The sequence below is a fragment of the Numida meleagris genome, chromosome 4 (assembly GCF_002078875.1).
Source record: "Numida meleagris isolate 19003 breed g44 Domestic line chromosome 4, NumMel1.0, whole genome shotgun sequence".
NCBI classification, from domain to species: domain Eukaryota; kingdom Metazoa; phylum Chordata; class Aves; order Galliformes; family Numididae; genus Numida; species Numida meleagris.
Genome location: NC_034412.1, coordinates 74,855,550 through 74,870,908, shown reverse-complemented (window position 1 = coordinate 74,870,908; position 15,359 = coordinate 74,855,550). Strand labels below are relative to the sequence as shown.

Sequence of the window (15,359 nt, the reverse complement as noted above, 5' to 3'; positions counted from 1 at the left end):
TTCAAAGAACACCTTGGACAGCCAACAATGCAGCAAGCTGTTTTGCAAACCTATACAAACCAGAATTATTTATTTGGGATTTCACTAAAAGCTGTAAATTGGAAGGCAGGTAATGTGCAGGCACTGATAACTTTCTTCAGAAACCAATTAGCACATGCTTAATGCCCACAGGCAATTATGGAATAAATAACTGGCAGCTTGAGGAAGTACTAGTTGCAAGTTCAGAAATGTCAGTGGTCTCTACTTCCTTTATTTACAGAGATGGAGTGACAGTCACGTACACTCAAACCAGGACCAGATATTCCTGGCTTTCCATAGGACAGAGACCTGTGACTTGCCTTCAGCCAGCCTCAGAAACGGAGACCAAGCAACACGACCTTGTACAAATCAGAGCATCCCTGCTAGATGTAGTAGAAACATGTAACAGCAACTAGCAAGGAAAGATTTGGGGAGCTATCAGGCCTGTTGAGATGTTAGCACAAATCTTACTTTTGTAGCTCTCTCAAAACAGTGATGTCTACTTGACAAAACCTCCCTGTGATTTGCAGTATTTGACCCTCAGACCATCTTGCATGCTTTTATAATTGAAGCAGTTAGCAGTCATGCATGAGACTTAGGATATTACCTGTACAGTGATGAGTGAAACAATAGCAGTACGGAAGCAGTAACAGGTACTATCCTCCAGTTCTCTCTGCACAGACACGCAGGATATGCTGCATTCCTGTTATCAGACTGGGAATTGCCTTAAATTGTCTTTCAAGCAGGGACTGAAGGATCTCACACACTCCTCCGTTAAACTTTCCGCCTCTTTCCCCTAGTTTAAAAATAGAAGAATAGAAGGAGTCCAGAGTAACATCAATATTTAATAAGTACTGCATGGTCAGCTATTTTAGGGATGAATTATTCTCTCTTTCCTTCTAAAAAACGCACTGTCCATTTTTAACTAGTCTGCTGGGGGTTCTCAAAAGGAAAAGGAGGAGAGAAGGAGGAGCTGAGTTTTGTTCTGTTGTTTCTAGGGGTATTAGCATGAAAATAGATAAACAACAACAAGAAAATAGGAATGATGATTTCCTTCAAGTACGAAAGCTGCCATGTGTATCGTCAAGTTGAGCTTCAGTCTGACACAAGTGAAGGATGCTCACGACACACTGAAGGGTAGAAGAGTCATTAAAAAGGGGTAAGGGAGAAAGCTGCTGTCATTGCCTCAAGAATTTCCTGACGTTTTTAGTACCTTTCTTATTCTGCAAAGAAATTGGAGCTTCTTTGACAGCAGGTTTTGCCAAACCCACAGAAGGAAGAATCTTACACATTAATTCACTTTGTGCCCTAGAGGGCTGAAAGGAAGAGAGCATCATTTAGATGGCATTTAACCTTCACGAGTTTTTGAAGGTCAGGAAGATGCAAGAGAGGAGGCTCTCATGTACCCCATCATATTTCACTATGTTCAGAAGCATTTTTTTCCACAATTAGTGCCTAAAACACCACAATACATATGGCACTATTTACGAATTCAGAAAAATACAACCAAAATGAAGAGCTTCAGCTATCCATCATCTGCAAGAGAAGTCCTACCCTCTCCCTTCCTGGTGAAAAAATATTCTGGACAATGACATCCGGATCTGATCTGCTGGAATTATCAAGGCATTTGAAACGCAGTTTCTGTTATGTGCCAGTGCTGTGAGCCAGTTCTCACTCCCACGCTGAGCATCCATCACCACGCTCTGGCGCAGGGTACCTGTAAAAGGTGGCACTGCAGAGAGAGCTCAGAAGCCCCAGTGCCCTGCACAAGACCGGGACACGCTCCTGGAAAGGGCAGAGGTGGGCCAAGATCTCCTGTGCCAAACTGGAACGTGGGGACGGGTCTCCTGCCTGCCCACACAGCATGGCAGCCTCATGGCCACCACGGAAGAGACAGCAAGAGAAAAGCTTGGTATTAACAAACCACACCCAAGCCTGTACCCCTTGTTTTTGTGATTTTTTTTTAATAAAAAAATGTTCAAAGTAGGAATTGGAAGATGTTTCTGTTTTTTTCCTGTTTAAGAGTTTTGCACCAAGGGGGAAGAAGAAGAAGAAAGGGCAGAGCCAAGAGACTTGCCTTTCAGGCCATTCTGGACCCAGTCTATATTCTCATTTTGGCAACCTCACTCCAACCCTTTAGAGTCAGTGATGCCTACATCTCCTGGTTGCCAGCGGCTGTTCCCAAACACCAGGGTGTTATTTTGGCCCTTGACTGCACGACTAACTGCTTTTCTCTGCTCTGACTTCTCACTAAGCTGTGCTACACCACAGACACTGAAGCAGCAAAAGAAAACCACTGGGCTGACTCCTGTCAGGACTCAGCCTCAGGAAGAGGAATTTACAGGTACCTGTGCTCCTCCTTAACACCTTCAAAAGAAATCCACCAGTGGTTTTCCAGCCAGCACTGCAGTTTTGTGTGTGTGAAAGCATTCCTTAGGGGCTCTGTCACACCACATCCCTGCTCTACAATAAGGATTCAATCCTCCAAGCAAAGCCTTGCACACATCCGAGGTACAATCACGTTATGCAGACTGATTGGCTGGTGGGGTCCCGTGTGCAAGTCCCATGCTCTGGGATAGGGCTTGTCCCGTGCCCAGCATGCCCCAGGCAGAATGAACCCTTCTCCTCCCACTTCCAATCCCCAAGCCTTCTCCTTTCCTCCAGCTTTCAGAATCACTACAACCATGACTGCTGTTGAACTTGCAACAACAAAAAAAACCAAACAGATGAATACAGAATAGACAAATAGCTGCTATTACAAAACTGTTTGAGAAAACACCTGTGCTGAAGCCAGTGGCTCTGAGTTACTATGCCAAAAGCACAGCACAATCCCCAAAGGGTATGTACTGCTCAATACTGACTTGCAGAGCAGTCCGAACACCTCTGCAGTGCATTCTCCCACAGTGGAGGGCAATCAAGTCTATTTTCTGCTTGCTTACCCCTCCATGACCCAGGCTTTAGAGTCCACAGAAACCAAAGGCATGATCTGCTGCTAATGCTCCACGAGCAGAACAGGTGTGCTCTGAAAATGCTCATGTTGAAGGGATTGAAAATAAAAAGAAAAATTAAGCAGAAAGGAAGAAATCTTAATTGATACTTGAAAACAAAGTAGCCTAGAATTCCTCTTAGATAGAGATCTAGTTCTTAATGGTCGACATAATCGGATGCATCTTACTTAGCTGAACAATTTTCCAAATAAATGTTAGGAAGAAAACCTTACTGCCACACATGCATGAAATTTTAAGGAAGAAACCAAAAGTCTGAGAATTCATGCCAGTACGTGACAGAGACCAATCATAAGAGGTAGAAGCAACTAAAGATGCTAACCAAATGCTGTTTGTGATAAAAGCATTTCCAGATGATTCAGCTGCTAACCAGACATACCATACTTGAGGCCAGATCTTATCTGTCATTTGGAGAAAGACCTGAGGGCGATGAGAACTCAGGTCACACACCTTTCCTGCAGCAATCCACAGCACCACTACTCACGTTATAAACGCGCATGTCACAGTGGCAGCCAGAGGCGATGAATAATGCAGGAATCAGTCACTCTACCACATATCATACCCACCAGAGAAGGAGGCAGTGGTTCAGCCTAAGCCATCCTTCCCCTCTGGGGCACAATGCACTTTTTCAGTTTTCTCTCCCCTTCCTGTTCTGCAAATACACTAACTGACCAAACCCAGCACAACAGGGAGAGCTGTTGTAGGCCTGGATGAGGGCATTGAGAGCATCCTCAGTAAGTTTGCAGACAACACCAAGCTGGCAGGAAGTGTCAATCTGCCCTGGGGCAGCAAGGCCCTACAGAGAGAACTGGACAGGCTGGATCTCTGGACTGAAGCCAGTGGGATGAGGTTCAACAACACCAAGTGCCGGGTCCTGCACTTTGGCCGCAACAACCCCAGGCAACGCTACAGGCTTGGGGCAGAGTGGCTGGAAGGTTGTGTGGAGGAAACAGACCTGGGGGAGTTGGTCGATGCTTGGCGGAGCATGAGCCAGCAGTGTGCCCAGCTGGCCAAGAAGGCCAATGGCATCCTGGCTTGTATCAGGAACAGTGTTGCCAGTAGGAGTAGAGAAGTCATTGTCCCTCTGTACTCAGCCCTGGTGAGGCCCCACCTCGAGTACTGTGTCCAGTTTTGGGACCCTCACTGCAAGAAAGACATTGAGGCCCTGGAGCGTGTTCAGAGGAGGGCGACAAAGCTGGTGAGGGGTCTGGAGCACAGGCCTTATGAGGAGCAGCTAAGGGAGCTGGGATTGTTCAGTCTGGAGAAGAGGAGGCTCAGGGGAGACCTCATCGCTCTCTATAACTACCTGAAGGGAGGTTGTAGTGAGCTGGGGGTCAGCCTCTTCTCTCTTGTAACTAGTGACAGGACCAGGGGAAATGGCCTCAAGCTGCGCCAGGGGAGATTTAGGCTGGACATTAGGAAGTACTACTTTTCTGAAAGAGTGGTCAGGCACTGGAATGGGCTGCCCAGGGAGGTGGTTGAGTCACCGTCCCTGGAGGTGTTCCAGAAACATTTAGATATAGTGTTGAGAGACACGGTTTAGTGGGGTTATTGGTGGTAGGTGGATGGTTGGACTGGATGATCTTGTAGGTCTTTTCCAACCTAGCTAATTCTATGATTCTATGATACATGGGGACACAAACAGAAATGCAACATTTCCTCTCATGAGATGATGTTAAAATACATCATTTACTCCACTCAGAGCTCCCAAGCCAGAATCGCCCATTTCCAGCAAGGCAGTCCTTTGCTCCCAGCTCCCAGGAGATGTACCTTCCCACCATTAAGACAATCCAAGACACAGAGCATTAGCTAAACCAGGACAAATTCAGATGGAGCCACACTCAGTCTTAACTTGTAACTAGTGAAAGCAGGTCACTAGAAGGGCACTGCAACACTGCACTGGAATCTGAGTTTGTGAGTCAGCTCCTTTTTAAAAAAAAATAAAAAAAATGCATTACAACCTGTGCTCTAAGCACGACCACCCCCCTCCTAATGTTCTCTGGTACTCTCCAGTTCATGCAGCATGCAAGAGGATGCTTCATCTCAGAGCATCCTTGTCACTGGCCATACCAGGCAAACCACAGAGCCCAGGGGACCTGGGACAAGGCACTCAGCAGTGCCCACCTGGCCTCCCTGCCCCGTTCTGCCTGTCCGCAGCCCACTTGGCCAAGCCCCCACCAGAACTGCTGTCCTCTGCTTGCCTTTCACATCAGCCTGGGCATCCACTCACACAGCACATTTAAGATGCCCTTAGAAAGGCGTCTTTCTCTCCATCTGCGTTGCTTCACACCCTTTATTTTATGTTATTTTCATATACTCAGGAAATCTATGCAGGCAAGTTTGCCCAATGGGAGACCAAATTGCTTTCGTGAAAGATCAGGCAGATTCTGCACACTTAAAGTGAGCGAACTGAAAAAATGCAAAGTAAAAGGCTCAAGTCTCTCTAGTTTGTCATAATCAATTTAATGACACTGTTACAAGCCCTCACAAATTTGATTTTATAGCCAGCCAAAAGACAACAAAAAAACCCTTAACTATAACTTCTACAATGTGTACTAATAGAAACCACTACACCGAGTCTGCACACCAGGACCACGTATTCCAAACTTTTTGCAGAGCTGCTGCTTAACTGTAAAAGGAGATCTTCTCGTCTCCCTTACAAGTGCTGGCTACTTCAGTTTGGATATAGGAGAAGGTGGCTACATCACATTTTTTTCCTGCACCACAAAAGGTTTCACGCAAGCCCATGAAGGATTTGGAACATATCACTTAAACATATGCTTAGCGGAATTATGGCAGGACCACTGTTAGGAGTAACCATCAGACCTGACCCATCTCCATTATCTCAAATAGAACAATTGGTTTTGATTTAAAAAATAAAATAAGAAACAACAAAACAGGGTTTTGGAAGGGACATGGGAATATGACTTCCTGAAAAAAAGCTTGTGGTTCATAGGAAAATCCCTACTTAGCTTATTCCTTTATTAATTATCTCTGCTGGCCAGCTGACTAGCCGGTCAGAGTTGATGTCTTAAGGAAGTGAAAAGGATGAGGAAAATGCAGCAGCTGTGGTCTCACAATTCTCACCAAGATAAATATATTTAGATTGATTTTTCTTGGTCAAGACTGCAGGTTGAGTGCTCTGCAGTATTTGCCCAATTCCCCACCTCCTATCAGTGATGTAATTGCCTGATGGAAAGAAAGATTCATTTTCTGATCACCTTCAGAAAACAAATGTCTTCCCACTGCATCACAGGATCTGCTATGAGGCTAATGCCACTAACAGATCCATGCAGTTCGCACTTCTTATTTTTTAAACACACTTGAGGCCGCTAGTAGAAGAGATCCTGCAGTTTCTCCTGAAAAAAAAAATCATTAACTACTGTAACAATAACACAAAAAAATGTTTCTCACAGAAGAGCAGTTACAAAGGCAGAAGACACAAAGCCATCAGGTAACAGAAGTAACAGGAGAACCACTACTTAGAGAGCAAACTCCAAGGAAATCCGCTGGATGAGAAGAAATTCAATGCTTATTTGTCTGAGACATTACTCATGCATCATACACTTGCATCCTGTTTGGACCAAGGGCTTTTCATTGTTCTTAGCAGCACTTCTGACTTCAGAAGAGTGTTGATTAAGTCTTTGCCTTTAGGCTTCTAAGTTTATTCCCATAAATTTAGCCAAGTTCTATCAAGTAACACACAAGCATATTCTTAATTCATTTGAAAGAGAAAGTATGATGTTCAAAGAGCTACATGCTGCAGGTTTGCATTCGGTGTTTCTGCTTTGTTAAAAATAACGTGTCATTAATGACTTCTGCTCATGTATGACTCTAGACAGCCAAGAAGTACAACAGGTGCTAACAAGTTAGGATGTGGCAATTAATCATCAGGTAAACAAAAAATTCCAAGATCTTTTTTCTTACCATTTATTAAAAAAAAAAAAAGTAGAAACGAAGCTGCTTGTTTGGGAAGTTCTGTCAAAAAACAATCACTGAAAATGTGTTTAACAAATAAACAACAGTAAGCCTGCAGATTAATTATAATGCTGTGCTCAGTTGGAAAGAACCTAAGTTCTTCATTCTCAAGGTCTTAAGACTGAGAGATTTCATCAAGAAGTGGTGTGTGTGTTTTTAGCTAAAATCACACGTGTGAGGCAGCTATGACTCCATTACAGCAAGAAGTTTCTAAATAAACTTCCTCTTGAACTGGAAGTCGTCTCACAGGACATTGCACACAGACTGCCAAATGGCTATATTTACACTTTACATCCATACCAAAAAGTGGAACTACAGAATTAATATCTTGCTGCTATATTGTTGAGTCTACAGTAAAACACCCTGTACATTGCTACAACAACTTAGACATTAAAACACAGGAAATACCACATCAGAACAGACTTGACAGCAGCTATTACCGCATGCCCTAAAAGGAAGCTACATAAAAAAATAAAAATAAAATTCACCCAATGTTCCATCACTCTAACCCTAGCTCACTTATATTCCTATTCATCACTAGAAACAACTAAAACCTCCTGCCATCTCCTGTTTTAAATAAGGTCTCAGTTCCAAAGAATTACACTGATTTCCCCCCATTTTCCAACTCATGCAGAGCCATCCAATCCCATAAGAAGCTAGAGTATCATATATAACCATAGCATGAGGGATCTCCTTCCAAATTAAATTCCACACAGAATAAGACTGATTTTTTTTTTTTTCCTAATAGAAGACTTTCCTGGATACACACTGCCATGCTTCATCCTAGTGCCCATGAATTCACAACACACCCATTTGTGCTGCATCAGGAATGCAAACTATGTTCAGCATCTTGCTTGGAGGTGCTGCAAGAATCTAGGGTCAACAGCAGCCACAGGCTGTAAAATTTACTCAAAATGGTTAAGTTAATCAATATAGCAAAAAATGTGACCTCTTCACCAGAGTCAGAGGGGCCAAACTTGTTAAATGAGAATCACTAATAATCAGAAGCATGAGAATAACTCTGTTTTAGACAGGAAAATTTTGGAGCCTTCTGTTTATTGATCCTCTCAGACTAAACTGTGACAAAAGATGCCATGTATTATGAAATTAAAAATTAACAAGAAGGTGCTCTACAATGAAAAACAAAGCATGTAATAAAGCAAATTGAGCTGAAGTACTAATGGAGAGTGTCTGAGGAAGACTTCAGTAAACCAGCTGGAATTAACCACTAATTTCACAGAACCTAGAGAGGTCTGTGAATCTAAACGAGGTCTCACTACAACTGAAAAATAAAACTTGAAACTCTTTTGGAGCTTCAAACTATTTTCTCCCTCACACATGGCATCTCCAAGATATCTCAGAATCCACTAGAGTCTAACTGCAGAACTGCAACTCTAGGATTGAATTCCCTGGCTACAGCATCTCCTAGGCTTAACAGAGGTGGCTGGAAGCTAGAAGATTAGAACTCTGTACTAGATACTTCTAAAACCTAAAGGGTATCATCAGGGGTTGACAGAAAACACTGTGAGAAGTGAGTACTCACAGCCCCAGCTGAGCCCACAGCAGCCAAGAGGAAGAACTCCCACTGTTCCTAGTTTACCCAAAGAGGAAGCTGGAAGCATTCATAGTCCCTGGGATGAAGTGGCTCAAAGACTTCCTTTTTAAAAAATAAATACCTGTGTGTGCATGCCTATGTATGTATGTATAGGTACATATGTACGTAGACCTACACACACAGTTAAGATGCCTGCAAGGCCAACCAACTTTGAATCTTCACTTAAAAAACAGCTTACTCCATAGCCAGCAAGAACAGTCAAAGTATTGCTATAAAGCACAATACAAACTTTAGAGAAGCATAAACAAAAGCTAGAAACATCAAACTTCACACACGACAAACCTGAATTGAATAAAGAGTCCTGGACTCAACAGCATGAACTCTGGATATGACTGCGCAGTGCTTGCCTCTGCTTCAGGAATTATTTCATTTACCTTCACCTGCAGAAAATATTGCTGTTCAGCAAAGTGAAACGCTTCCTGTAATGATAGTTTCACATCTACGCTACGTTAAGCCAACTGTCCCTTCCAGCAGGAGCTGGCCTTTGGATGGCTCAGCTGCCTCACTGCAGTGACACTGCCAGAAGGGTAATCTCTGTGGCTGGTTCAAGTCCAAGCACCACCAGCCCCAACTGATCTTTGAGTTCTTCCTCTCTTGCTGGCAATCCCTCTCCCCACCCCAGGCAGCAGGCTTCAAAGCAACGGCTGGTCCAGGTGAAAGCTGGGTTGTGGTGATGTTCTCTGGTGGGGACAGTTTAATCAACACAGTAATCCAAGACTTTCTTCAGGGTCAACCTCCCCACTTCTGCCGGCTCCAGGGCTCCCGCAGTGAGTCAGATCTGTGCTGGGCAGACCAAAAGCCCTCCTCCTTTCTGACAGATTCGTTTTCACTTAGGTCCTCAAATCAGTCAGCTTGTACAGAAGGCCACAAGAGTGCCACAGATAAGGATCAGGTGTGTCACAGCAACTTGAAAAAGATGGACAGCCTTTAACAGCTGTTGTCAATAACAGCCTTTAACACCAAATTTGGAGCAGTCTAAAGTGATATGAAACTACGCCCATAATCCTTTGCCATGCCTTTAAACCTCACTGAAAGATGTCATATCTAATGCCTGCAGCGGGCCAAGAACACTGTCAGCACTAAGGACTCAGATGACATATGCAGCCTGAACAGCAGGCTTAACTCATTTCCTGGCCAACCTGTGCTCGTTATTCACTGCTGTTTGAAAATGGAGAGGGGAACTCTCATTGGAACCTTTGTTGAAGCTCACATAAATCCACATACAGGTTCGTGGGAATTTCAGACAGGGTTCCAAGAAAGCCAGCAAGGAGTGACATCTAATTTCAGCACAGATAACAGGGCCTCCTCCACTGAAGATCCAGAAAGAAGAGGCAGCAACTGACACAGGCAGCACTGTTCACTCCTAGTTTCATGGGAAGGGGTCACTCCTACAACACAGTAATCAAGCAAGCGGAACATGACAAGAGCCATACAAGAACAAAGTCACCTATTACTCACAAATAAGGATGCGACTCACATCTCAATTCTTGCACCAAATCCTCTCTGCAAGATTAGACAAACCTTCAGGACTTCAGCCAAAGCAGCCTACGTGAGGCAGGCAAGATGAGTGACGAGCATAGTGACACCTACTGCTGTAACAAAACTTGCTGTCTGAAATCATGCTGCTTCTGGTACGCTTGGCTCCTAATTTACACAACAAAACAGGGTTGCTGGAAGTCTGCAAAACATCTCCAGAACCCCTAATAAAAGATAAAACACCAAGTACACGTTCCCATCAGTAAACATAAGCTATACATATTGTTTTGTGTACTTATGGTTTCCTTCATTTCAGATCAAGGTAAAGTAATTGATAACAAAAAAAGCTATACAGAAGTTGGTTTGTTAGGGTTTTTTTTCCTAAATGTGAAGCAGTAATATTGTGTAATTTATGTGCATCAGCTTAACCTTGCAAAGGATATGAGTAAACAGGTAATAAATACCCACATTTGAGTGGAGCATAAAGCTAACATTAAGATTAATCTTAACCAATAGAAAACCCTGGGGTCTATAAATGGTTCCAAGCAAGAGCAGTTTTGCTTAACCAGTCAATTTAGTTGCTCTGTTCTGTTTGGTAGAACACAACTATTAACAACAATAAACCTCTGACTGAATCATCTACAAACCAAGGAATAATATATGCCACAGCCCATATGTATGTAAGCCCATATGTAATGTAAGGAGCATTCTCTTTCCTACCACAGCCAGTGTTTCAGGTAACTGCTGTACCAGCTCACTAGTGGTGAGCACCACAGTCCATTTCCAACAGCAAGACCTCCCAAGACTGCACAGCTCTGACACTCAACACCTTTTGTGTTACGGCTGGATGTCAAGCAAACATGCAGTAAGCTGGCGCACCTTCTTGCTTTAACATCAGGAATAACATCTCAAGACTGATCAGTTCTTTCCCTTTCCATTTACAGGAAATGTAAGGGACACGGAGCATAACCAGACCCTCACAGGACAGTATCTATGAGAACTAAATAAAATCATGCAGACTCATCTACTTAGATGCTTTGGAAAAGCCTGTGCAACACCGACGCAGTTGCACAAGAGTAAGTTTTGCATGGTTAGAGAGACCTGAGCTAATTTCCAACAGCTTTGCTCTCTCTGGAGAGGCTGCAGCAACATACACAGCTGTCTGCCAGAACAGCTGCCAAATGCAGTGATTCATCTAAATCTGATAGCAGCTACAGTTTTGCACAGCAGAAAACCTTTGTACTCCCAGTTCTTACACTAGAGAAGTATTAGTCGCATTTATTCTCCAAGTCCGTTCACATTTTGCAACACGTTCTCTTGACAGATTACTGCAGTACAATGATATTTGATGCCTATAAAACACAAGGCCAAACTGGTGTCAGAGGTCCTTAAGCTGGTGGTGGGACAGAACTGCTGCAACTTAGAGTGAATAAAGAAACTGCACCAGGTAATCAACATGATAATTAGCATATATTTACTTCATCAGAGGAAGACAAACAGGTTCAGCAAAAAAAGGCTCTATAGCCACTTTGCTGCTAGGGCAGAGATAGGGTTCTGTACAAACAAGGCGATTTCTCTTACTCACAGTGCTCTGTGGACACATGACCAGGAAAAAAACACAGAGGTCAGTCTCCTCCTCCTCACACCAAAAGTACAGGACATCAGCACCTCCGGGAACTCACACCAACAGCACAGGCCCAAAACCAGCAATAGGTCTGCAGCCAACCAGGAGTACAGATCAGAGCAGCAGCAACAGCAATGCTCTGCAGGATGCAAAGTATTCAAAGGTAAAAAGCTTTCTTTTTATCTACTGTAATGCGCTGAATGGGGGCGGATGCCCAATGTATTTCTATGTCTTTACTCAATTTAGGTAATTCCAGTTTTCAGGAGCCCTGACAGACCACCTCTCCCTGCATTCGAAGGAACTTCTGATATTTTTGACAAAATAAAACCCAGTGCACCCAAAATCTGACACGGCTGTGTTCAGTGAAAGAGCTGCACCAGCTCTGGTACTTCATTGTACAGGGACCCTACACAGGGAAACAACCCATCTCTGGAGAGCAGAGGGAGGAGGATGAACCTTGATAGACTATTTAGTTCCTGGGGTTCGATCAGAAAAAGTGCCAGAGCTGGCAGAAACAAGGAGGCAAGGTAATGTCATACAAGGTGTGGAGGAAAGGAAGGAAACAAAAAGTAACCCACCAGCATAGCTATAATACTAATTTTCCTCCCACTCAAAGCCATCTGACTAAAAGGATGTCCCTCAGCCTGTGAGAACTCCTTTCCCAGAAAACCTTCCGTAGAAATATGCACTCATCCTCTCTCCCTTTCAATTATAATTGAAGCAATTCAGTTGAAGCTCTTATTTCTGCAATGCTCAGAGACAAAATGGCTTACAAAATTGCACACATTTCTTAAAAGCAAGCACTGCAAAGTTCAGTAATAGCACTTAAAACTCTAATTTAAAATAATTAAAAAATAAAACAATACAGAAAAAAAATAGTATTGTTTCTCTGAAAGCAGCAGAACTCCAACTCCTCATTCATCATCACATTAAATCTCTTTTGTGTACATGGACACAGCTCACGAGTTTTGCAGGCATAGCGTGCACTGACATCTCTGCTTTCATTTAAGTCCCCAGCTTCTGACTTCAAACTTTCATTTTTATTCTCCAACCTTCAGCTTAACATTTCTGCACTGTTTTGACAATCTCACTTCCTTTGAAGAAAGAAACTGGCAGAGCCCCTGACCTAAGAAATATATGATCTCAGACAACTGTAGAAGAGACATAAAAATAAATAACAAATTTAGTAAATATTAAATGATAAATTCCTTTATTGTGAGGAGAGAAAGAAAAATAGCCAATAGCCACACCATGTTTAAGCCTTAAAAAAAGCCCATAATATTAGTTTACGGCTGAAATTATTCCAAATGTAATTAAGCAGATTTCAAGTGACATTCATACAAGTGCACTAGTGCTAGACTACTACTACTTAACAGTGTTGCATCTAAATTCAACTTTTCTTTATCCTACTAAGCCTCAGTGAGAACAGTCTTCTGTTTTGATGACTCAGTAGAGAAAAAGAAATGCAAGATCATATTAGCACAAGTCTAAGGAAAGAATTGCTTAGCTCAATTCTGCCATCTACTATTTTTGCAAGCTTTTAAAAATACAGCCAATAGGTTACTTGCTAGATCTATTGAGTTGGCTTTTTAGAATGCAGGACAAGAAGAAAATGAATACAATTGAAGATCAATTAAAAAAAAAAAAGAAGAGGCAGTTGAGTTCAGCTTCTTTCTCACCACAGAAGTTGGGTAAAATTGCAACTGAAACAACTATTTTTCCTTTGGCAGAGAATCAGGAAAACAGACTCCAAACATCATCAAATACATCCTGTCAAAAATTAAGCATGTTCCCCAGATGCTTTTGATCTCAGATGGGCATCAGGCATTCTTGCTGAGACCCATTCTGTGTTATTCCTCCTTTGCTGTCCCAGCCACACAACTTGGGCCCACATGGAGCAACCTTCCCCACAGAGGCACGAGAGCTGAGCACAGTGGTCAGGCCTTATCTAAGCGACACAAAATGGCATTACTGCCACATGCACCCTGCAATACAGTAACAGTAACTGAGGAAGAAAAGTGAGCCTCTTAAAACTGAGGGTCTGGTAAAATGCCTTTCTACATCCTGCCACCAGTACTGCCACGCAACGCTGGAGTTGCAAATGCAAATTTCTACCCTAGCAATGGGCTTGCTCCATCGGCAAGGCTTCACGTGAACCAACCAAGGTGCTTCAATTCCTCAACAACCATACTGCCTCTGCATCGAACTGCTGGGGCCCAGCCTGGCTGGTTGCTTCTGCTGCCAGGGACTGGATAGAGCCTAGAGGCTGACCACTCTGGCTGGAAGAGTGCAGCCTAGGCATCAGGACAAATACCAGACACATGTATTGACCTTACCTGAGCCTCTGAAGTGTCCTGAAGCCTCTGGAGCCATAAAACAGGATCAAAAGAGGAATAAAACAGCTGGAAGGAAAAGCAACGGAAAAAGCATTCTGGTACCCAGCACAGCCAAGATGGATATTGAAACCTGCTGGAATCCTACTCAACCTTAAACCTTCACAGTGTCAAAACCATAAAAGTTTTTGGAAAAATTAGTCATCTCTCATTCATCCTTATGCAATACCATCCCACTCATTAGAAAGGTGCCTGCTTTTCTGGACCACAGGACAAAGCCAGCAAAACCAGCAACACCTGCAGAAATCTCAGCACTCCCCAGACAAGAAATCCCAACTATTTCATCCAGCCAGAACCAGTGGGGCAAGACAGTAAGCAGGAACAGCAAGAAAATAAAGAGTTCAAGAAAGTGGCAATTCTCTCCCAGTCCAGAATTACCCCTTGTTTTCTCCAAACCTATGCCAGGATGTTAAGTAGTAATGTAAGCGTCAGTGCCTGTCATGGTTTTGTGATTTTCGGTTATTGGTATTCCACATCATAACATCATGTAGTGGATATACCTGGTTCTCAGAAGAGGACTACTACAGTCCCCACGGTACTTTTCTCCTCTGTTATCATTTCCAGCCAGAGGGAAAAGATAAAAGCTCACAGTATAAAAACTTGCAGATCACGAGACCTCGTCCCTTTTTCTGCCGTCTCTCATCTTGGCAGCACCTCACTCTCCAGCCGTCTTATCGTCAGTAGTAGAGTAAGGCCTACCTTGATTTTGGGGACATTCTCTCTCTCTGTATTGGATTTATCAGCTTAAATTGTAATTATATTGTATTATAGTGTGTTGTTTTGCATTCCGATATCTTATTTAGTAAATTAGATTGTTTCTCCTCAGATTGTTGCCGCTGTTTTTTGCTCTCAGGGCCATCTCCTTACCCTTTTCCCCTTTTCCCTTTTCACGGGGTGTGGACCTGTGGATCCCCCGTCCCCTTCGTCACGGAACCGGGCCTAATGCCCGTAAACCGTTAACAGTGCCTAAAGAAGTGTTGCGTGGAATTATCCAACTTAACAACTGAACACGATGCAGCCCTAGGGACTGTATTTTAGTTAGAGATTATAGGTAAAATTAATTTAGAAGATTCCAAGAGCACATCTTAGGAGCATCTCCACATTGCTTAGAGAGATGCTGGAAAGCCATATTAGCTCAGACTGACCTATTAAAATAGCCAGTTTGCCCATATGTCACATGGTGCAAATGCTTTTTGGATTTCCTCAGCAATGTGCTGATGTAGGGACACAGCTCAGTGACCTGGCTCTGG

General features: G+C 43.2%; 1 protein-coding gene across 17 annotated transcripts in view; it reads right to left on the bottom strand.

The window, feature by feature from the left end:
- Positions 1–15,359, bottom strand: part of LOC110399162 (amyloid beta A4 precursor protein-binding family B member 2-like) — a 115,664-nt gene that overhangs the window by 56,983 nt on the left and 43,322 nt on the right. For 3 of the 17 annotated variants that reach the window (XM_021397405.1, XM_021397419.1, XM_021397409.1), the window contains exon 3: positions 626–814. The exons of the other annotated variants lie outside the window; for them this stretch is intronic. The gene's annotated coding sequence lies outside the window, so the exon portion shown is untranslated. The remainder of the gene's footprint in view (positions 1–625; positions 815–15,359) is intronic. 17 annotated transcript variants of the gene reach the window in all.